Here is a 15,295-nt window from a genome sequence, read left to right as displayed (position 1 = left end):
TCAGCTGACTACAGATAACAGTGGGTCGCCTCTATTTATAAACATCAGGAGCGAATCGTTCACTTTTACCCGCTGTGTGCTGTACCTGTACAGTTACTGACACACACGGGCTGTACTGTATCACACGGGACAGAATCGTTTCCATTAACCCGCTGTGTGATAGAAACATAGAAAATAGGTGCAGGAGTAGGCCATTCGGCCCTTCTAGCCTGCACCACCATTCAATGAGTTCATGGCTGAACTTGCAACTTCAGTACCACATTCCTGCTTTCTCGCCATACCCCTTGATCCCCCTACTAGTAAGGACTACATCTAACTCCTTTTTGAATATATTTAGTGAATTGGCCTCAACAACTTTCTGTGGCAGAGAATTCCACAGGTTCACCACTCTCTGGGTGAAGAAGTTCCTCCTCATCTCGGTCCTAAATGGCTTACCCCTTATCCTTAGACTGTGTCCCCTGGTTCTGGACTTCCCCAACATTGGGAACATTCTTCCTGCATCCAACCTGTCTAACCCCTTCAGAATCTTAAACGTTTCTATGAGGTCCCCTCTCATTCTTCTGAACTCCAGTGAATACAAGCCCAGTTGATCCAGTCTTTCTTGATAGGTCAGTCCCGCCATCCCGGGAATCAGTCTGGTGAACCTACGCTGCACTCCCTCAATAGCAAGAATGTCCTTCCTCAGGTTAGGAGACCAAAACTGTACACAATACTCCAGGTATGGCCTCACCAAGGCCCTGTACAACTGTAGCAACACGTCCCTACCCCTGTACTCAAATCCCCTCGCTATGAAGGCCAACATGCCATTTGCTTTCTTAACCGCCTGCTGTACCTGCATGCCAATCTTCAATGACTGATGTACCATGACACCCAGGTCTCTTTGCACCTCCCCTTTTCCTAATCTGTCACCATTCAGATAATAGTCTGTCTCTCTGTTTTTACCACCAAAGTGGATAACCTCACATTTATCCACATTATACTTCATCTGCCATGCCTTTGCCCACTCACCTAACCTATCCAAGTCGTTCTGCAGCCTCATAGCATCCTCCTCGCAGCTCACACTGCCACCCAACTTAGTGTCATCCGCAAATTTGGAGATACTACATTTAATCCCCTCGTCTAAATCATTAATGTACAGTGTAAACAGCTGGGGCCCCAGCACAGAACCTTGCGGTACCCCACTAGTCACTGCCTGCCATTCTGAAAAGTACCCATTTACTCCTACTCTTTGTTTCCTGTCTGACAACCAGTTCTCAATCCATGTCAGCACACTACCCCCAATCCCATGTGCTTTAACTTTGCACATCAATCTCTTGTGTGGGACCTTGTCGAAAGCCTTCTGAAAGTCCAAATATACCACCTCAACTGGTTCTCCCTTGTCCACTCTACTGGAAACATCCTCAAAAAATTCCAAAAGATTTGTCAAGCATGATTTCCCTTTCACAAATCCATGCTGACTTGGACCTATCATGTCACCTCTTTCCAAATGCACTGCTATGACATCCTTAATAATTGATTCCATCATTTTACCCACTACCGATGTCAGGCTGACCGGTCTATAATTCCCTGTTTTCTCTCTCACTCCTTTTTTAAAAAGTGGGGTTACATTGGCTACCCTCCACTCCATAGGAACTGATCCAGAGTCAATGGAATTTTGGAAAATGACTGTCAATGCATCCACTATTTCCAAGGCCACCTCCTTAAGTACTCTGGGATGCAGTTCATCAGGCCCTGGGCCTTCAATCGGCCTTCAATCCCATCAATTTCCCCAACACAATTTCCCGACTAATAAGGATTTCCCTCAGTTCCTCCTCCTTACTAGACCCTCTGACTCCTTTTATATCAGGAAGGTTGTTTCTGTCCTTCTTAGTGAATACCGAACCAAAGTACTTGTTCAATTGGTCCGCCATTTCTTTGTTCCCCGTTATGACTTCCCCTGATTCTGACTGCAGGGGACCTACGTTTGTCATTACTAACCTTTTTCCCTTTACATATCTATAGAAACTTTTGCAATCCGTCTTAATGTTCCCTGCAAGCTTCTTCTCGTACTCCATTTTCCCTGCCCTAATCAAACCCTTTGTCCTCCTCTGCTGAGTTCTAAATTTCTCCCAGTCCCCGGGTTCACTGCTATTTCTGGCCAATTTGTATGCCACTTCCTTGGCTTTAATACTATCCCTGATTTCCCTTGATAGCCACGGTTGAGCCACCTTCCCTTTTTTATTTTTACACCAGACAGGAATGTACAATTGTTGTAGTTCATCCATGCGGTCTCTAAATGTCTGCCATTGCCCATCCACAGTCAACCCCTTAAGTATCATTTGCCAATCTATCCTAGCCAATTCACGCCTCATACCTTCAAAGTTACCCTTCTTTAAGTTCTGGACCATGGTCTCTGAATTAACTGTTTCATTCTCCATCCTCATGCAGAATTCCACCATATTATGGTCACTCTTCCCCACATACTGGAGCTGAGAGTGAGAGACACACATGGACAGAATCGTTCCAATTTAATCGCTTTGTGCTATACATTTACTGGTGCTGAGAGTGAGACACACACGGGCTGTACTGTACCTCACGGGACAGAATCGTTCCACTTTACCCGCTGTGAACTGTACATGTACAGGTGCTGAGAGTGAGACACACACGGTACGGGACTAGATGTGATTGGGTTTCATTGGAATTAAAGCTTTGATATGAAAAGTGGTTTAAAGCGGCCTTAATGTGGGTATGAAAACGTTTTGAACAGACCTAAAAAGGAGCTTTAACAAACGAGGTTTTAAAAGTGAATTAAAAGTCGTGTAATTTTTTTTTAACGTGGCTTAACAAAGGGGATATGATAATGGGTTTCAAGGGATGTTGAAATGAGGGAGCACAACTTTGAAAATGGGTTTTAATGAATGTTCTTAAAAACGTGGGTTTGTAGTAGGCTTAAGGGGGTTCAGAATGATTTGAAAAGGAGAGATGAAAGGGTTTAAAAAACGTTTACAAAGAATTCATAAAAGGACTTTAAATGGATTTGCACAGATGGGGCGGGATCTTTGGGCTCAGTGCGTCTCACCGGAAGTGATCTCACCACGTAGACACGCTGCTCACATGGCCGCTGCCACAGCGGGCCCCTCCCTCTCCGCCACCTGTCCGGGGGTCAGGTGACTCCATTCCCCAGAGTGCCACGCGGCACCAGCTCTCCATCGATTGGGCCATTTCCCCGCCGCGCTGCATTGTGGGAAGGCGCGGCCGCCATCGCCGCCTTCGATTGACCGGAAGTTGTTGTAACTCCCTCCCAGTGGAACAAATTGTCGCTGAATAATGTGGGAAAGGGGGATCCCCCTCCATTAGAGCGAGGGGGACAGAGCAGCAAACTATGTAATACTTGATGTGTGTCTGGAGGATCTGGAGCTGGATCCTGCCAGCTTCTGATTCATGACTTGGTTGTTGATGAGGGAAGTCCATCAGATTAGAGTTTACCAGCAGAGTGACACTGACCGTCTTTTAAATTAACTCACCGTGTTGCAGGCGCTTCTTTAAATACACAGATCAGTGACCGGGTGTCCTTTAAATGCGTAGATCGTGTCCCATCGACCATTTAAATATGTAGATCGTGTTCCGGGGTGGGGTGGGCGTGGAGGAGGTTCTTTAAATACATCTCAGCTACTTGGGGCCCTTTAAATTTGCACTTCAGTTTTTGGGAGCCATTTAAATACACAGATCGGTGTCTGGGTTCATAGGTGGTCCTTGAAATACTTCGATCGGTATCCAGGTTGTCCTTTAAATACCCATTGGGGTCCCCGGGAAAACATTAAATACTCAGATCAGATTCCAGAGATCCTTTAAATGCATAGATTGGGATGGGAGTCCTTTAAATATACATCTGATTCTTGGGTTCCTTTGAATATACAGATCGGGTTCTAGGGGTGTTTCATTAGACAAACCGGGCATTGCTGAAATACACAGACGGGTTTCGCGGGGGGGAACTTTATCAACAAATATCGTATAATGAATGGCCCTTAAATTCACAGGACGGGTTCCATGTGTGATGTATGTAGCACACAAATCACTGACTCCACACGGTCTGGTGTTGTAATAACTGCAGTGACCTTGGTCCTTTTATTTTTCAGCTCCAGAGTGCCTCTCAGGGTGTGGTGGGCAGTCTTTTATGCTGCCTCTTGCAGGTACTTTCAGGTCTCCCACCACAGCGCCCTCTGTGTTGCACCAGTGTACTTATATTATACATTAAATGCATCTGGACAATACACAACACCATGGGCTCTGTTAAATCCACAGATTGGAGACAGGGTTCTTTAAATTCACAAATTGGATTCAGTGGGTTATTTAAATATGTCGATCAGGATCCTGGGTCTACTTTTCATATACAGATCGGGTTTCATGGTCATTAAATGCACAGATTGAGATCCGGAGCATCCTATAAAACACTGGTTCGGCATCAACTGCAGTATTGTGAACAATTCTGGCACCACACTGGAGGAAGAAAGTGAAGCCATTAGCGAGGGTGCAGAAAAGCTTTTGAGAATGATTCCACGGATGAGGAATTTCAGTAATGTTCATCGACTAGAGAAGCTGAGGTTGTTCCCCTTGTAGAGAAGGCTGAGAGGAGATTTGATAGAGGTATTCAAAATCATGAGGAGTCTCAAAGGAATAGATAGAGAACAATTGTTCCCATTGGCAGAAGGGTCGAGAACCAGAGGACACAGATTTAAGGTGATTGTCAAAAGAATCAAAGACGATATAAAAACAAACGTTTTTACACAGCGAGTGGTTGGATCTGGCATGCACTGCCTGAAACACTGGTGGAGGCAAACTCAATCACTGCTTTGAACAGCAAGTTGGACAAGCACCAGAAAGAAAGAACAACTTATACGGCTACAGGGAAAGAGTGGGTGTGTGCGACTAGATCAAGTGATCTTGCAGAGAGCTGGCATGGGCTCAACAAGGTAGCTCTTCTACCAGGAAGGCTGTGTGAATCAAGACAACAGGAGATAAGGGTCGGCACCATGGTCTCTCGAGACAATGCTATCGGGAAAAGGCTGTGACTAATATTTGTTCAGTATTACTTTTTGTAACAGAATGTAACTTACATGATAAATTTCTTTTGATTTTACTCAATATACCTGTATTAAAAGCATTTGTTATAATCTGAACAAGATTCTCCTGGTTTGAATTTAAAACACCCAGAGAAGAGTAGAATTGCTATAATTAGCAAAGCGGCAAAAAGCTGCTAAGAAGTTAAAACTGCTGTTCCATGGGTGATTTAACTACACAGATCAGGAACCGGGGATCCTTTTAATAGCCAGCTTGTGTTCTGAGGTGTGTGTTACTGAGAGCCAGTGAATTGAGGGAGGAATGAGAATCGGTACATGAGTGGAGCACTGAGATTCAATGAGTGAGGGATGACTGAGAATGAGTGAGTGAAGGGAGGACTGAGAATGAGTGATTGACGGGGGTACTAAGAATCGGTGAGTGATGGGGGACTGAGAGTCAGTGAGTGAGGGCGGGACTGAGAATCAGTGAGTGAAGGGGAGATGTGAGTCAGTGAGTGAGAGTGGTCTTAGAGTCAGTGAGTGAGGACTGAGAGTCAGTGAGTGAGTTGCGACTGAGAGTAAGTGAGTGAACGGGGCATTAGGATCAGTGAGTGAAGGGGGCCTTAGAGTCAGTAAGTGAGGGGGGACTGAGAGTCAGTGAGTGATGGGGGCCTTAGAGTCAGTGAGTGAGGGGGGACTGAGAGTCAGTGAGTGAAGGGGGCCTTAGAGTCAGTGAGTGAGGGGGACTGAGAGTCAGTGAGTGAGAGTGGTTTTAGAGTCAGTGAGTGAAGGGGGGACTGAGAGTCAGTGAGTGAGGGGGGACTGAGAGTCAGTGAGTGAGAGTGGTCTTAGAGTCAGTGAGTGAGGGGGGGACTTAGAGTCAGTCAGTGAGGGGGGACTGAAAGTAAGTGAGTGAAGGGGGCCTTAGAATCAGTGAGTGAGGGGGTACTGAGAGTCAGTGAGTGAGGGGGGACTGAGAGTCAGTGAGTGAAGGGGGGCTTAGAGTCAGTCAGTGAGGGGGGACTGAAAGTAAGTGAGTGAAGGGGGCCTTAGAATCAGTGAGTGAGGGGGTACTGAGAGTCAGTGAGTGAGGGGGGACTGAAAGTCAGTGAGTGAAGGGGGGCTTAGAGTCAGTCAGTGAGGGGGGACTGAAAGTCAGTGAGTGAGGGGGGACTGAAAGTCAGTGAGTGAAGGTGGCCTTAGAGTCAGTGAGTGAGTGGGGACTGAGAGTCAGTGAGTGAAGGGGGCCTTAGAGTCAATGAGTGAGGGGGGACTGAGAGTCAGTGAGTGAAGGGGGCCTTAGAGTCAGTGAGTGAGAGTGGTCTTAGAGTCAGTGAGTGAGGGGTGGACTTAGAGTCAGTGAGTGAGGGGGGACTGAGAGTCAGTGAGTGAGGGGGGACTGAGAGTCAGTGAGTGAGGGGGGACTGAGAGTCAGTGAGTGAGAGGGACTGAGAGTCAGTGAGTGAAGGGGGGGACTGAGAGTCAGTGAGTGAGAGTGGTCTTAGAGTCAGTGAGTGAGGGGTGGACTTAGAGTCAGTGAGTGAGGGGGGACTGAGAGTCAGTGAGTGAGGGGGGACTGAGAGTCAGTGAGTGAGAGGGACTGAGAGTCAGTGAGTGAGGGGGGACTGAGAGTCAGTCAGTGAGGGGGGACTGAGAGTCAGTCAGTGAGGGGGGACTGAGAGTCAGTGGGTGAGTGGGGACTGAGATTCAGTGAGTGAGGGGGGAAATTAGAGTCAATGAGTGAGGGGGGACTGAGAGTCAGTGAGTGAGGGGGGACTTAGAGTTAGTGAGTGAGAGTGGTCTTCGAGTCAGTGAGAGAGGGGGGCCTTAGAGTCAGTGAGTGAGGGGGGACTTAGAGTCAGTGAGTGAGGGGAGACTGAGAATCAGTGAGTGATGGGGGCCTTTGAGTCAGTGGGTGAGGGGGACTGAGTGTCAGTGAGTGAAGGGGGACTGAGAGTCAGTGAGTGAAGGGGGGCTTAGAGTCAGTGAGTGAGGGGGGACTGAGAGTCAGTGAGTGAAGGGGGGCTTAGAGTCAGTCAGTGAGGGGGGACTGAAAGTCAGTGAGTGAAGGGGGCCTTAGAATCAGTGAGTGAGGGGGTACTGAGAGTCAGTGAGTGAAGGGGGACTGAAAGTCAATGAGTGAAGGGGGCCTTAGAGTCAGTCAGTGAGGGGGTACTGAGAGTCAGTGAGTGAAGGGGGGACTGAGAGTCAGTGAGTGAGGGGGGCCTGAGAGTCAGTGACTGAGCGGGGCCTGAGAGTCAGTGAGTGAAGGGGGGACTTAGGGTCAGTGAGTTGAGAGAGTGCTGAGAGTTGGTAAGTGAATGGAGGAGAGATTCAGTGAGTGGATACATTGTTTGCCAGAGCAAATATTTCTTTAACCAGACGCATTAATATGGTTAGATCGATAGATAGAATGATAGAATGATGGATATATATATTTGAATACCAGCTAACTTTAAATAGAATGGACGCTAGGAAATAACCTAAAAATGAGGCAGGTAGAATTGAGATATGTTAATTCAGTTATTTCACTAACTCAATAAATCGACCATAGGGATATTTAACCACATTTATGAGCTGCCTTCTGAACTTACTCTGCGCTGCTGCATAAATAAATGTGTTTGTGCAGGAACTCAGACTCTGAAGCATAAACCCAGTTTCTTGCATGATGCTGAGAAGGTTATCGGAAAAGGCGAACGTATACTCAATGTCTATAATTTGCACACAGATGTCATACGTTACGTTCACCAACCATAACAGGATAAAACTGCCCGAGATGGCGAGCAGTAAAATTATGGATTTTCTCCGGCTCTCCATCTCTGGATCTTTGTGATTCTCAGTATTGTTATTACCCCTCAGTCCCCTCCTGACTTTATTGGCCAATAGAATGTGCCTGATGGTCAGAGCATTGAGCAACAAAATCAAAACAAATGGAGCGAATGGGGTTAAAACAATGTTGAACCAGATAAATGCTACCCAGACAGGTGAGGTATAGATGCTTGATTTTACAACACAGAACCACGATTCGTTGTCAATTATTTTCTGACGTTCAAACAAAAAATACATTGGTATATTTTTTGCAAAGTTTAGCGCACACACTGTTGCTATAGCGACGGCAGCAGTTTTTTCGGTGCAATATTTGACTCTGAGCCTCTGGTAACAAATGGCCACAAATCGATCAAAGGTAAAGGAGACAGTTAACCAGACAGAACAATCAATGGCAGCATAAGCCAGGGCGATGCTGAGCCTGCAGACAGGAGTGTAGTTCAGGAATGAGTGTGTGAAATAAATATTATTAATCTCTAAAATTATCACATTAACAATGATGAACATTAAATCCGCCGTTGCCATGGCAACCAGGTACCGAGTTATGCAATTGGAGAGACCGCACTTTCCCCGGGAGAGGATCACAATTGTCATTAAATTAGCTGCAAGAAAGGAGAAACAAGTGAAAATGAGCGATTCTCACAACAAATGGATCATCATTGTTTAAAAATGTATGATAATATTGTGGCTTGTTCTGACTTTCACCCAACTCGTTCTGTCTATATGTTAAATAAATGATTAATTCCAGAGCAATACAATTCTTTATCGAGACACGATAATATATCTCTCCAAGATACAAAACATGCTGTTGTGGATCAGGCTGCTTTCCCCAACTTCCTTCATTCTATATCTGTTTTGTTTCACAGACCGTTTCACACAATATTGTACTAACTACAGACATTGTAAAACTACATCCATACATACCCTGAGGCTTTGCTCTAAATTACTTTAATGAGAATGAGCACCACGCAGAAATCTGTGTATTTAGTACAAATAACCTGAAGGATAATACATTGTACCGTTCAGTTTGTAATAATAGGACTCACAATGTGACACTTCGCACAGTGGGTGAGGAAACAGATGGAATTCATTAGAAAGCTGTTGGCCCGGGACATGTCCTGTTAGCAATGATGTTGGTCAGGTCGCTCTGTGCAACATTGTATTAAGGCACCATGTAAAAATAAATAATTTCACATTGGACTCGTAACCAGTAACCAACAGCTGAAATTAACCACAGTAAAGCAGTTTGGCACATGGGTGTCTGGACATACTGGGTCTGTATCCGTAAAATAACAATTCAAATTAATTATTAGAAATACGCATATTACCGTAAAACATAACATATTTTAATCACTCGATTGACAAGTAGATTACTTATAATGGCCGAGAAGTATTGCAATGCCACGTCAGCCCGTGGAAGATTCATCATCTCCGTGTAACATGGAGACAGATATTTATAACAGGTCAGTCGGGCCCAGTAACAAGTGTTTAATGGTTAATGCACGGAGCCAGAGACAACCCTCGGCAAAGGTGTGACATTTTCCACACAGTATAGGACCCGAATGAAAACGTATTTCTTGTCGAGCCTGGCATGAGCAACTCAGCATTATGGGGCTGATTATCCAACTACGAACCACTACACCCACCCCGGGATGACCGTCCTGCTCAGGGACATGGCCCGCCAAGTTCCTGTCCCTTTAGTGCTGCCCGGGGATGTGCCAGGAAAGCTGAGCTGAGCATACAGGCGGTACATGAGCAAGACTCTGATGGTAATGAGATGGAGGTGGACTTCCCAGTCTCGGTCTCATTGCCCTGGTCTACCTTTTGGTCTATGCCACAAAACAAGATGGGGGCAGAATGCGGCATTGCGAGCTGCCCGGACTTCTGATCAGTCAATTCTCCGGGACAGGGTGGGCAGACTGTAGATTTAAGCTGGGCTTCCAGAGTTAGTCTAAGTCCTCGCCAGCATCCTGAAGCATCGGCGGGAACTGCTGGCTGCCGGAGAGCTGCCGGGCCGCTAGGCTCCCATTGACTTCTTCTGACAGTCCGAGCCATGCTTGCCAAGGCCGGCGGTCTGCACTGTGCTGCCCGCTCATGATTTAAACGGAATGGACATCCAATGGCGATCCTAGAGCTGGAAAGAAACACTGCAGATCAGGTGGGCTGCTGCTGCCGTGTGCTGCGGCACCGGAGGCAATAAACTGCGTTCGCGTTATGACCGAAAATAAAATTGGTACAATTGTAGATTTTGGAACATCAGAAAATGTCCTGTTATCTGTTAGATTGAGACCGTGCTGCAATATGGGACCAGGTTCCTGATTTACCTGATATCCGCAACTAATGACTGTAAATCAAACTCATCAAAACAAACAAACAGGCAGCAAGAACAGTAATACAGTTAACACTGAGAAAGTTGAATAATAACTGTCCGTATTTACTTACCAGGGACCCCAACCACTGCCAGAATGGGATAGAAAATTGCCGATATCTGAACAATTATTGGACGCTGCATTTTGCTCAGAGTTAACGTTGTCCATCAGCGTGATTGGCACACAATGAAAGACCTTCAAATCAAACCTGTATTTATACAAGAGAGAAATCTCAAGTGTACTGAACACTTGACATTAGTTACAGTCATTGAGCAATGCTGATCAGGGATTAGATTAATTTAGTGACATTGCCCGGTGGAAATCAGAAAAAAAATAGAATAGAATATTATCGTTTTTTCAGATTCAAAATATTTTAAAAACACCATTTCTACAGCACTGTCATATTCTATTCCAATTCAAGGACTTTGATTCATGTTATCAGTCCTATTGGCATAGCCTCACGGTTTATTTACAGAAATAAACGTATCCATTTATATCCATTTCATCAAACTCGTACGAGAACTATAAATAATCTATTTCCATTTTAATGTTCTCCACTGCAGAGTTAATACATCCCTATACAAACTAAACACATGGCATATATGAACTTTTGCAGAATCCTACAAAATGCATAAATGGTTGCGTGCAGTAGTGAGTGTGCCAACTACATAATCGTCAATATTCCTCTCCTCCTCCACATTACTGATCAGGTGATGTAGACTTGAAGTGTACTATATCTAACCCGACCTTACGTGAACCGACGCTGATTTGGGACTTTAGGATGCCGCATAATGCAGTGCCCATGGGGGCGGCCCACAACCATTATCAGGCCAGAATTCCAGGGACTGGTGAAGGCTCGAGAAAGTAGCAAAGGTCATAAGGCTCCAGCCCCGAGGTTCCAAGATATGTATATATTTACTCGTATGGGTGACGTGGACATCACTGGCAAGGCTATTATTTATTGCCCATTCCTAAATATGTATACCAGATGAAGCCACTGCCTGTGTCTGAATTATCAGAAACCATCATCATATCATTGGCAATCGCTAGATATCGAGAACGACTTGCTTCTACTCCAAAAGTGAGTTCTCAGGTGACTGAATAGCCCAATACGGGAATTACAGTCGCTGTCGCAGGTGGGACCAACAGTCATTGGCGGAAAGGGTGGGGGAAGTCTGGTTTGCTGCACGCTCCTTCCGCTGCCTGCGCTTGGTCTCTGCATACTCTCGCCAATGAGACTCGAGGTGCTCAGTGCCCTGCCACATGCTCTTCCTCCACTTAGTGTGGTCTTTTCCAGGGACTCCCAGGTGTTGGTGGGGATTTTGCACTTTATCAAGGAGGCTTTGAGGGTGCCCTTGGAACTTTTCCTCTGCCCACCTGGGGCTTGCTTGCTGTGTTGGAGTTCCGAGTAGTGCGCATGCTTTGAGAGTTTTGTGTCAGGCATGCGAGCAATGTGGCCCGCCCAACGGAGCTGGTCGAGTGTGCTTAGTGCTTCAATGGTGGGGATGTTGGCCGATCGAGAACACTGACATTGGTGAGTCTGTCCTCCGAGGGGATTTGCAGAATATTGGCGAGGCATCGTTGGTGGTAATTCTCCAGCGATTTGAGGGGACTACTGAATATGGTCCACGATTCTGGGCCATACAGGAGGATGGGTATCACTACAGCCCTGTATAGCATAAGCTTGGTGCCAGATTCACAGTCTGCATGTGAATAATCTGATACACACACCGTCTGGGCCTGAATTATCAGGCGGAATAAATGTCAGTGTTTGCATTATCATAAGACCAGATTTATCAAAACTATAAACTGTCTGGCTCAGAATCGGCACAAACAGTCACTGTTTGGGTGTGAGTTAGCATTAACTCAAACTATCTTGTTCTGCATTAGCAGAAACATCACTGACTGGATCTGAGTTATCAGAAGGACCTAAGTCTGTGTCAGAAATGTCTGTGTGTGAATTAACAGAAAGACAGATTGTCTGGTTCATAATTGGCAGAAATACTCAAAGTCTACACGTGAATTATCAGAAACGCATACTGTCTGGCTCTGAAATGTCAACACCAGCACTCTCTTGTTCTCAATTGTCAGAAGGCCACAATGTTCGAATCTAATTCATCTGAATGAAATTTTGGCTGCGACTGTATTATCAGAAGTCCCGAGTGTCTCGAACTTAATATCAGAAAGGCACGATGTACCAGTCAGAATTCTCATAAAGCCCTGTCTGGGTCTGAAATGTCGGAAACACCATTTGTCTTACACTGATATATCAGATAGGAACACTGTCTGGGAGTAAGTTACACAAGGCGCATCTGTCTGCAACTGATATATCAGCAGGGTTGCTGCCTGGCTCTGAATAGTTGGAAAAACTCATTGACTGGGCCTGAAACATCACGAGCAGACACTGTCTGGATTGAATTATCAGAAGTACACTATGTCAGGGTATGCATTATCAGACACCAACTCTGTCTAAGTCTGAGTTATCATAAAAGCCATTGTCTGCATCAGAGGTATCAGAAGGGAATCACATTTGGTGCTGCATTATAACAAACAGCAAATATCAGGATCTGTATTATCAGAAAGCCGCAAAGTCTCTGTCTGATTTATCAGAAGGATCAATTGTCTGAACCTGGATTATCGAAATGACTCACTGTGTGGTCTGAATTATCAGAAGGACCAACTGTCTGGTTCTGAAATATCAAACCAATACTCTGTCTGCCTCAGTATTTTCATAAACACTCACTTTCTGCTTGTGAATTATCAGAAACACATGTTGTCTGTTTCAGAATTGTCTAAACACTGACTGTTGCATGCGAATTACCAGAAAACACACTGTTTGGTTCCCAATTGTCATAAACACTAATAGTCTGCATTTTTTTTAATCAGAAACACTCACGGGCTGGGTCTGAATTAAGAGAAATCACTCTTTCTGCATCTGAATTATGAGAAAAAGCTACTGGCTAGTTCGGAAAGATGAGAAAACCTACTCTGTTGGTCCGATTTATCAGAAGTAGGCACTTTATCTGCCTGAATTTTAAGAACCTCCCACTGACTGGATCTGATTTATCAGACGGCCTCAATATCTGGGTCTGAATGATCAGAAGGAGCCTACTGTTTGTGCCTGAATTAGAAGAAACACTCATTGTCTGTGTCGGAATCATCAGAAGGACCAACTGTCTGGGTCTGAATGATGAGAAATGCCCATTGTTCGGTCTGACTTACCAGAAAACTCAGTGTTTGCAGTTTAAGTATCAGAAGGGCATATGGTCTGGTGCTGAATTATGAGATGACACCACTGACTGGCTCTGAATTATGAGAAAGTCCACTGTCTGGGTCTGAGTTATCAGAAACCTGCAGTCTCTGGGCCTGATTTACCAGAAGGACCCATTGTATTTGCGTGAAATATAAAGCAAACCAACTATCTTTGTCTGATTTATCAGAAGGACCCACGTTCAGTGCCTGAATTACAACAAACGCCCACTGTTTGTCCATGAATTATCAAAAGGCCCCGCTGTCTGTGTCTGATTTATTTCAACTATGAATTTTCTGAGTCTGGTTTATCAGAGGCACGCACATTCCATCGCTGAATTATCGAAAACACAGACTGCCTGCGTTTACATTAATGAAAGATCCCGTTGTCCAGAACACAATTACAAGAAATATCCATTTCTGGGTCAGTATTTTGAGAAATACCCACTGTCTATCTCTGAATTATCAGAAAAATTAACTGTATGGAAATAAATTCAAAAGGACCCAATGTCTGTGTCTGAATTATCAGAAGCACCCAATATATTGGTTTGAATTATCAGTAGGACATACTGTCTGGATGGAATTAACAGAAGCACACAGTTTCTGAGTGTGAATTATCATCACCATCATCATCATTGGCAGTCCCTCGGAATCGAGGAAGACTTGCTTCCATTCCTGAAGCGAGTTCTGTGATGGTGTTTTCGATAATTCAGCGATGGAATGTGCGTGCCTCTGATAAACCAGACTCAGAAAATTCATAGTTGAAATAAATCAGACACAGACAGCGGGGCCTTTTGATAATTCATGGACAAACAGTGGGCGTTTGTTGTAATTCAGGCACTGAACGTGGGTCCTTCTGATAAATCAGACAAAGATAGTTGGTTTGTCACAGGTGGGACAGATAGACTCTGTCACAGGTGGGACAGATAGTCATTGAGGGAAGCGATGGGTGGGACTGGTTTGCCACATGCTCGTTCCACTGCCTGCGCTTGATTTCTGCACGCTCTCGGCGTTGAGACTCGAGGTGCTCAGCGCCCTCCAGATACACATTCTCCATTTAGGGCAGTCCTGGTCCAGGGACTCCCAGGTGTCAGTGGGGATGTCGCACTTTAGCAGGGAGGATTTGAGTGTGTCCTTGTAAAGTTCCCACGACCCACCTTTGGCTCATTTGCTGTGAAGGAGGTCCGAGCAGAGCACTTGCTTTGCCATTCTCATGTCTGGCACGCGAACTATGAGGCCTGTGCAGCGGAGCTCATCGAGTGTGGTCAGTGCTTGAATGCAGGGGATGTTGGCCTGGTCGAGGACGCTAACGTTGGTGCATGTGTCCTCCCAGGGGATTTGTAGGATCTTGCAGAGACATCGTTGGTGATATTTCTCCAGCGACTTGAGGTGTCTGCTGTACATGATCCATGTCTCTGAGCCATAGCGGAGCGCGCATATTATTACAGCCCTGTAGACCATGAGCTTTGCGGCAGTTTTGTGGGCCTGGTCTTGAAACACTCTTTTCCTCAGGCTTTCCCAAACGCTGCCCTGGTGCACTGAAGGCGATGCTCAATCTCGTCGTCGATGCCTGCTCTAGTTGATAGGAAGCTCCCGAGATTTGGCAAGTTATCCACGGTGTCCAGGGCCGTGCTGTGGATCTTGATGACTGGGGGGCAGTGCTGTGCGGTGAGGACAGGCTGGTGGAGGGTCGTTGTCTCATAGATGTTGAGCATAAGGCCCATGTTTTCGTACACCTCATTAAATACATCGACTCTGATCAGGCGTTCAGCCTCTGGATGTGTGCAGATGCAGGTGTCGTCCGCCTACTGTAGC

This window comes from Pristiophorus japonicus, chromosome 19 (assembly GCF_044704955.1).
Source record: "Pristiophorus japonicus isolate sPriJap1 chromosome 19, sPriJap1.hap1, whole genome shotgun sequence".
NCBI lineage: Eukaryota > Metazoa > Chordata > Chondrichthyes > Pristiophoridae > Pristiophorus > Pristiophorus japonicus.
This window is presented reverse-complemented; position numbering follows the sequence as displayed.